We start from the raw sequence: 8,507 nt of genomic DNA on the forward strand, positions 1-8,507 counted from the left end.
AGCATCCTTGGTAATTCTATATTGTCTTTTGTTTTACATCTTTAAAAACATGATTCTGAGAAGGGTTCCCTTAGACCATTGGTGGGGAACCTTTTGAAACCTTTTAGGGACCCTGTGCCATGCCCCACCCACACCCACAGACTTTATGCCAGTGCTCATCCCCCACTTCATGCCACACCCCTAACTGTGTGCCCTGCCCCCTGCCTGCAGGCAGAGGCATGACCACTGATGTTACATTTGGATATGAGGATGTACAATAAGAGAAATATATTTTCATTCTTTTCCTGTAGGTGACAGGGTTTCCAGTACAATACACAGTGCATGAGTCATATTAAAAGGAAAAGGGTCAGTAAACCAACCCTTATCAAAGTACTTCTACCTGAAGGGGTTTTGACTAACCCATCCATTCTGAATGATCATCATCCCAGTGTGCTGGGTCTATGGATATTCAGTAAAAGTGAAAGGCTGCCCACCAGAACCAGAGGAGATGAGAATTTCCAGGAAGCCTCAGATGTTTGGTAGACCTCTGAGGCACTGAGACCATGAGCTAGGGGCCAGGGATTTCATTTGCTTCGTCAGTATTTCTTGCATTCCAAATAGTCTGAGGGATCTGCTTGAACTACTGCTTCCCCCACTTGAATTAGGGAATTATCTGTCCAAGTATCTGGGTGCTTATAATTCAAGACCCCTGCAACTGTTTTCTTTTGTTTTTGTTTTTGTTTTTTTTTTGTTGCTGCAAAAGAGAAATTTGAGGTCTTCTACACACTCACAGGAATGAGTGTCCTAAACTACTCTTCTGCCACCTGTTTCTAGGGGATAAAGGGCTTACTGCAAGAGACTTGAATCCAAGTATTCTGCCTTTCCAGTTTTATAGTGGTGGGGGTGGAAAGAATGGCTTGATTGGGACCCACCTATCAAGGTGTTAGCTGGTGGCTCCCTCCATTTGGGCTGGATTTCCTCTCCATCTTCCTTTGAAGGATTAGGGAGGATCTGATTAGCTTATTCCCTTAGGACTTGGTAAATGGGGCTCAGCCCTAGATTTTCTCAAGAGGGTATTAATTTAGGTTCAGTGTAATCAGGAAGGCCTGGTCTCAAGGCATGGCCATATCAGAGGTTTAGTTTAATTCAGCTTCTCTCACCCCCTGCAAGAGTGGAGAGAGATTAGAATTCCCCATCCCCTGCTTTTGTGGGTGGAGCCAGCCTCTAGGCAGCCCAAGCCAGGAGTCTGCAAGTTCCTAGGGAAAGGCTTCTACATGCTGTCTTTGGCACACATACCATAGGTTCACCATCATGGTCCTAGCTTGTCAAAGAGGTTTGTGAATTCTTGATCTAGACTTTTATACAGAGTATGCTAAGGGTTTACAGTAAATAAAAACATATATATTTAAGTCATAGGTACATTTTATGCTCTGGGTTCTAAAGCCCTTTCTCTCCCTGACCCATTGCTAGGGGGTATATAGATTGCAGATCAAGAACTTCTGGACTAGATGACCTATAAGGCCCCCTCAAGTTCCTAGTTTGAATCATGCTTTAAAATGTCATATCTAAAAAATATTATGTTGGTACTTACACATTTTCCTTACACAGAACGCATTCACTGGAATAGGTACGTCCATCAGTACCACAGACAGGAGCGTACTGTTTTGTGCATCCAATAGTGAAGGGATTACATTTAGGCTAAAAGAGTCAGAAAAATAAATGAGCATATATCACAGAAACTCATATGCTCTAAGCTTCAAAATCTGGAGGGATCTTTACCAACATTTTCAGCCAGTCGAGCTATAAACATTTATTAAGTACCTTCTATGGGCCAAACACTGTACTCACAATTGAAGATACAAAAAGATAAAAGATAGACCTTTTTCATAGGAAGACTACCATCAACAATCTAATGGGGATAATGACATATAACCAATTATGTACAAATCAAGTATGGGAAATAGCCTCTGGTAATAGATTTGGTCATTTTCTCTGGGGGTTCCTTTCTCTATCCAGGTATCTTTCCTGCTTTCTGTTTGTTTTTTGTCTTTTATCAGAAAGCACATTTACACAATCAGAAAAGACACTGGAATGATTTTTCCTTTTGTCAATAGGAAGAAAACAATCTCTGAAGTTAGCTTTGTTAGACAGAATGTCATTGTCTTACAATAGGAGAGATCTTAGAACAAATAATGTAGAACACAGTGTTGGAAGTGTGGAAAGGAAACTAGAACAAGTTCTGGACTTTCTGCCACTGTGTTGGAACAGGCAACAATGGGAATATTAGAGAGAGAGAGGAAATTTTCAAGACTGACAGTTGTTGGGGGAAGGGGCAACTGGGAATGGCAGTGGGTCTTGTGACTAGGACTTCCTTCCTTCCTGGTATGGGGAGTGTGAGGAGCTTTTCCTTTCAAGTCTCTGGATTGAGGTGCCTCTACTTGCTTCAGCCAGAAGAGATGGGCCCAATCAGCTCTGAAGATCAGAACTTTTCTTGTTGTTTGCTGTCTACTGCTAAGATTCTGAAATTGACAAAAACTAGCACAGATATAGTGTAGACAGGAACAGAAGAAATCCTCCACCAGCCTGTAAGGCCTGGCCTCACCTCCAAAGCTGAGAAAGACTCCAACCTAATTTAGGGACCTCCCTCTTCCCTTTTCCCTGATACCTCTCCAATCCAAACTGGTTATTAAAATTTATCTTATTTGAATATTAAAGTCAGATAAGTGGACTATCTTTTCTGGGGCATAGAGGAAGCTGAACCTCAGTTCAGTCATCCAATTACAAACGGTCCTTATTGGACCCCTGCTGGGCGACCAATGTCGGGGGGAATGCTTGTCCCTCAGGTCTATGTTTAGCCTGCTCTGGGGCAACTTCGGCAGCAATCCAGAGAGAAGACATCCCCATAGGCTATCATAAGTGGCTCATTTCTCTGACACCCCATTTTGGTCAAAATTAGCCTCTTGGCAGGGGGCTTCTCTCACCTTTACCTCACCAGCAGCCATATTCCCTCTCTCTCTTTGATTCCTCCATTCCCTGCTATAATCCTTCCTTATCCCCTGTTTTTTTCAATTCCCCATCTTTCCCAATAAATATTACAGAAGGGACCTTAGAGCATAGAACACACCAGAGCTAATTAGATGCTGAATGCTGAATGGACTGTGTGAATCAATGGTTACCCTTTGTAATGTAGGGCCTAAAAGGGAACAGGGATGATGGAGGGAGAGAGGGAAATGGGGAGAGAGGGTTGAGAGGGTGAAGAGATTGTTCTTCCCCTTTCTTCCTTTTTGGGGGGAGGTAACCAAGTCTTGTCTCCTTGAAAGAGGGAATGGTTCTAGGAGATGGAGGATGAGAACTAGAGGGGAAAGCCTTGATGACACACTTTCCCCCCCCCCCCCCCGCTTCCCTTGAGGTCCATGGCATTCTTGAGAGGCAAGATGAATTCTTTTGCCTCTGGTTTCCTCAGGGACACCAACTGCCAATTCCCTTCAGGACCTTGTGGCTACCCCACAGCCCAGGAGAGATGTTTGCTCCTTGGGACTGGTAGTTTGGATTAAAGGGATCCTGGGGCTAATCCCCCTTTTTTGGGAGAGGTATGACTCTCCCCAGATCTTTAGTCCCCTTTCCTAGTATTAGAAACTAAGCAGACCTAAATCTAAGTAGCGGATAGTTTATTTGGGTTCAAACAGGGGAGGAATGGTGAAGGTATCAGACAGGGAAAATGTATGAACAGGAAGTCCTATGGCTTATTCCTTCTGGCAGACTATGCCCCTCTTCCCCAAGGCCTGGAGTTCCAGGCTTCTCAGCCTTGATCCCTCCTCTTGCCAGCTGCTAGTTGGTCCCTACTCCTAAGCTAACTAGCTTTGAGTATAGGAGTCCAGCAACATATTGGGGAGAGAGACGGAGAATGAGATCTTGGAAAAGGGATCTCTGTGGATGGCTTCCCTCAAAGTCCCAGTCCACAATATCCACTGATGGCTTTGACTGCTGTTATTGAGAGCTGAATGAGAGGTATCCAGGTGTTCAAAGGGAAGCAGTTGATATCTCCAGAGAGACACAAGCTTTTTCCCAGCCTAGAAGAGGGGGCCTGTTGTCCCTTTTTCCCATAATCGGTCTGAGTACTTTTCTTATAGTGGTATAGGCTTGCCATGCCATAATGAGAGACCCATAGAAGGCAGTAACCATTGGCCATAATGTCATTTCAAATGTCAGTTGTTCCCAGTATTTGGCTATATTCAGTACTGTCTCTGTTACATTATAGATCATGTTGGAAATCATGCCAAAGAGTGAATAATAGAGGTTTGTCATTATAAATAGGACTAAGACAGTCCACAGAATAGTTTGGTACATTTTGTTCTTCTCTGTACACCACCTTCGCCCCAATTTCTGTCCAAGCTTCCCCACAGGAAAAAAAGTTGTTCTTTTGAATCTGTCTTGTTAGCCCCTTCCCTAATGTGAGCACTGTTCACAGGGTTCTATATAGCAAGATGGCTACCCCTCCCCCTAGTCACTCTCAACTGTCCGTTGTAACTGTTCGATTCTTTGTTCTCTGGGGTACCATGGCATGGAAGAAATGTTGAATGACAAAGTAAAAACTTTTCTTACCTCTCTTGCTTGTGTGAAAGATAATGATCTTTCAACTCGAATAGTATCTAGGAAACAAAAATTAAAAAGATTAGGAATGTCTTGTCTGTATGACAAATACTTACAGGGTAGAAAAAAGTAAGGGAGACAGAGGAGTCCAGACTGTACCTCCACTCTCTCCACCCATCCCTCTGCCCCTGCACTGGTTTTTCCCTAAACCCCAGCCCCCTGAAATGTGGCAAAATGAGGTAAAAGTTCCGTTGACTAAACAAAGACACAGGTGTTTTTCTATCCATTATTTCAAATCCTTGAATCTGGGAATCAGAATACCTGGGACTTTATCTTAACTGTGCTATGCAATCACTCTGTGACCTCTGACTAGTCTCTTTCTATGATTGCATTTCACTGTCCTTTGCTTTAAAATGATTTGGTTGGATTGGAAAATCTGAGGTTCCCTTTCACTTCTGCCATTTGCTGTTTCATGTTCTAAGGTCACGTTCAGCTCTAAAAATACACTCTTTTCCCTTTGTTCTATAACATATAGTCTATGTTTTACAACCTGTGTTCTATGTCCTATATTCTTTTTATTTTTTAAATTTGATCAAATTCTATTGAGATCCTATAATGTTGGAGAAGCTAGGGGAGGGTAAAAAGATAAATAAAAGAAGACACCTTCCCAGAGAAAAAATACCAATAATAGAATGCAATGCTACTATGGGAAAGACCAAGATTTCTTAGAGGAATGTGGTTTTGAAACTGGTATTTTGACAGAGACAGGGAGAGAGGCCATTTCAAGCAAAGGAAACAGCAGTGATAGAAAAGTATCATTAATAGAATACTGAGGGTGTGGATTGTGGGCTTATATAATCACTATACTCTCAAATGTTACTAATAATCACCCAAACTGCTAAATTCAATGGCTTTTTCTCAGTTCTAATCCACTTTGACTTCTTTCTGAAACTTTCAGCATTACTGTCCACTCCAATACCTTATGCATTCTCTCTTTTCTCCATTTCCATAGCACTGCTCTCACCTGGCTTTCCTCCTTACTGTGTCTTCCATATCCTGAATCCTAACTCTAAGGTTTTCTTGTAGGCTCTCTTCCCTTTTCTCTGTTAGCCATTTGATTAGCTCCCCTGGTTTAACTGTTATTTTTATGAAAAATTTCTCAGAGAGCTGCCTAGTCAACGCTCATTTTGTTCCTGAGCTTTAATCCTAGATTATGGACTGTCCACTGGACACTTCATCCTGGATGTCCCACAGCCATCAGCAATCTTAACAGATCCCAAACAAAATCTAATCAATCTCATTTTCCTCCAGACCTACCCTGCCTCCAGTTATCCCTTTTTCTATTGTCAACTGTAGTTTTTGAAATCTAAAAATTTGCCCCATCCCTGAGGAATGCCTCTGGGGGAAGTCCCAGACTGGCTTTATCTCTCAACTGAAAAATAGACCTTAAAGTACTTAATCCCAATATATGCAATCAAGTCTTTGGTATACATTTTGCCTTAAGAAGTTTCTGCCATTGTATCAGAGACCTCTTCCCCCAGTAGTTCAGCACCTGGCTGGAAACATCTTTTTGTATCCATTGCAAAGCATTAACCCTTTCCTGTTAATCAAGCCAAGAGCTCCTCATTTCCTTTTGCTAATTAGAAATAAACTTCCTTCCCTTTCTTTGTTCCCCAAAAGATATAAGACCCCAAATTCTGTCACTCTTTGGAGAATCATCTTTGGTGGTTCATTCTCTTAGAGATATTGTTCCCAGAGTTCCAGAGCCTTGGCTCTGATTTTTTTAACCATTTGACTCTGTTTGATAGTCGAATATTAAGTCTTTTACCTGATTCAAGATTTGGTTTGTCTGACAATTTTAGTGGTTCTGTGTTTTTCCAACTTGACACTTTCAAGGTTACCACCATACTTCCAGGCAAGATCTCTGGAAACCTTAAAGTAATTATCATCCAACTTCTGTTTGTGTGAAGGGAATCCTCTCCCAGGATCATGCATGGGGTCCTACCTGTACCTCTGTTCTCCTAAAGCTATATCACTTATGTCACCTAGGCTAGGTACCCACTTACATCACCTAGCATGAGTCATGAGACTATGGCCTACACACCTGATCCAGACATGACAGGATTTGAACCAGATGTGAAAGGAGAAGTTAAAAAGACTCAAATAAGGAAACATGACTCTATTTCAGTTGATTGTGCTTGGGAGCTGCTGAGGTGACCAGGCTGAGACCATCTATGTGGCTAGCTAGAATAGGCTTTTTCTCTATATCTCTATGCCTTTACCTATCCAAGTAACTAATAAACTTTATGAAAAATAAGAACTAGAGTCCTAATGTTATAGGGGTGAAAAGATGCACCCCTGGGGTTTGGGAAGGATACATTTTTGCAAGAATGCAAGACTCCAAAACTTAGCTTAAAAATAAAAAGAGAAATTTTATTAATTTAGAGAGTAATGTTAAGAATGGCCAGGAAGTGGAACAGTAAGATGGAAGGCTGCTCCCAGAACCTATCAATTCTGGGGATTTTATACTCTTTACAACAGATGCTGTGTCATGGTGTGGACGTGACTTTAGAGTGGTATCCACACAGGCATTTGGTGGGGGTAGGGGTCATCTGACTTGGGTCTGATAATGACATGGGCACTGTACCTCCAGAAGCTCAGGTAAACTATTATCAGGGAAATTCCTTTGCTCCCTTACATCCTCATGACTCCTAGCCTAAAACATCCAATGACCCCTATAGGACCCTGACATGATTGTCCTCCTTTGATCTTCCTTTAGATTTAAGATGGACAGAGAGGTTCACCTCTAGGCTACACCTCGATCATATCAGGCTACATCTCAGACATCTGTCTGTTCCCTAAAACTAAGGAATCTTTATGAGGGTCATTCCCTATGTCTCCAGGCAGACCCCAGTCAGATGATCAACCCACCCCACCAAATACCTGAGTGACGACCACTCTAAAGTCATGTCCACACTATGATCAAGAGTATAAAACCCCCAGAATTGATGGGTTCTGGGAGCAGCCTTCTATCTTGCTGTTCCACCTTGCCATTCTGAACATTATTTTCCTAAATTAATAAATTTCTCTTTTTGTTTTTAAGCTAAGTTTTGGAGTCTTGTATTCTTGCAAAAGGTATCCTTCCCGAACCCCAGGAGTACACATCTGAACCCCATAACAATAATAGTTTGCCTGAACTTCTGGGGGTACAATGCCCATGTCACTAATTTTCACTCTTACATGTTTACTGTTATTTTCCTTTGTAAGGGAATCAATCACCTTTCCATCTGGCTTACTCTGTTTCTCTGGGGTTTGTAAAGTAGTCCCCAAAAGGGCAATTGAACTGGGAGAAAAATAACCCTAATTCCTGGACAAATAAAGAGTAATCCAAAGTCTTTGTCATTCCCTAGATGCCTTAAATAGGACTTAAATGCTTTAAAGTTAGAACATTTGATGGAAGAAGATCCAGTCTTCAGTCATGGCTGGGCCTTCAGCAATATGATCTGGGATCAACTCTGCTCTGGGGAGGAGCTCACCAATTTTTCAAAATGGAAATAGCAACATTTGTTCTGTATATCACAAAAACACTGTAATGGGACACTAATTAGATAGTAGGCGTGAAAGTTCTTAAGAATGTATAAAGTGCTGAATGAATACAGAGTATGCTCTATCTTTTATAAGCATTGTCTTAAGTGTGTATCATTTGGAAAATAGGTTGAGGTCCCTAAAGGTGGGCAGAATTGGGAATTAGAGATGTAAAGTTGATGTTTGCCCAGGCAGGAGTCCCAGACTGATAGTCTTAGATCCTGAATGGCTTGTGACTAAATTTTAAGTGCCAATCTTGAGTACCTTTCTGTCTCCTACTGTATCTTTATATATGGATTATTGAAACTTCTCACAGGAGGTTAAGCCCAATGACTGGAATGATCCCCTGTCAG

This window comes from Monodelphis domestica, chromosome 1 (assembly GCF_027887165.1).
Source record: "Monodelphis domestica isolate mMonDom1 chromosome 1, mMonDom1.pri, whole genome shotgun sequence".
NCBI lineage: Eukaryota > Metazoa > Chordata > Mammalia > Didelphimorphia > Didelphidae > Monodelphis > Monodelphis domestica.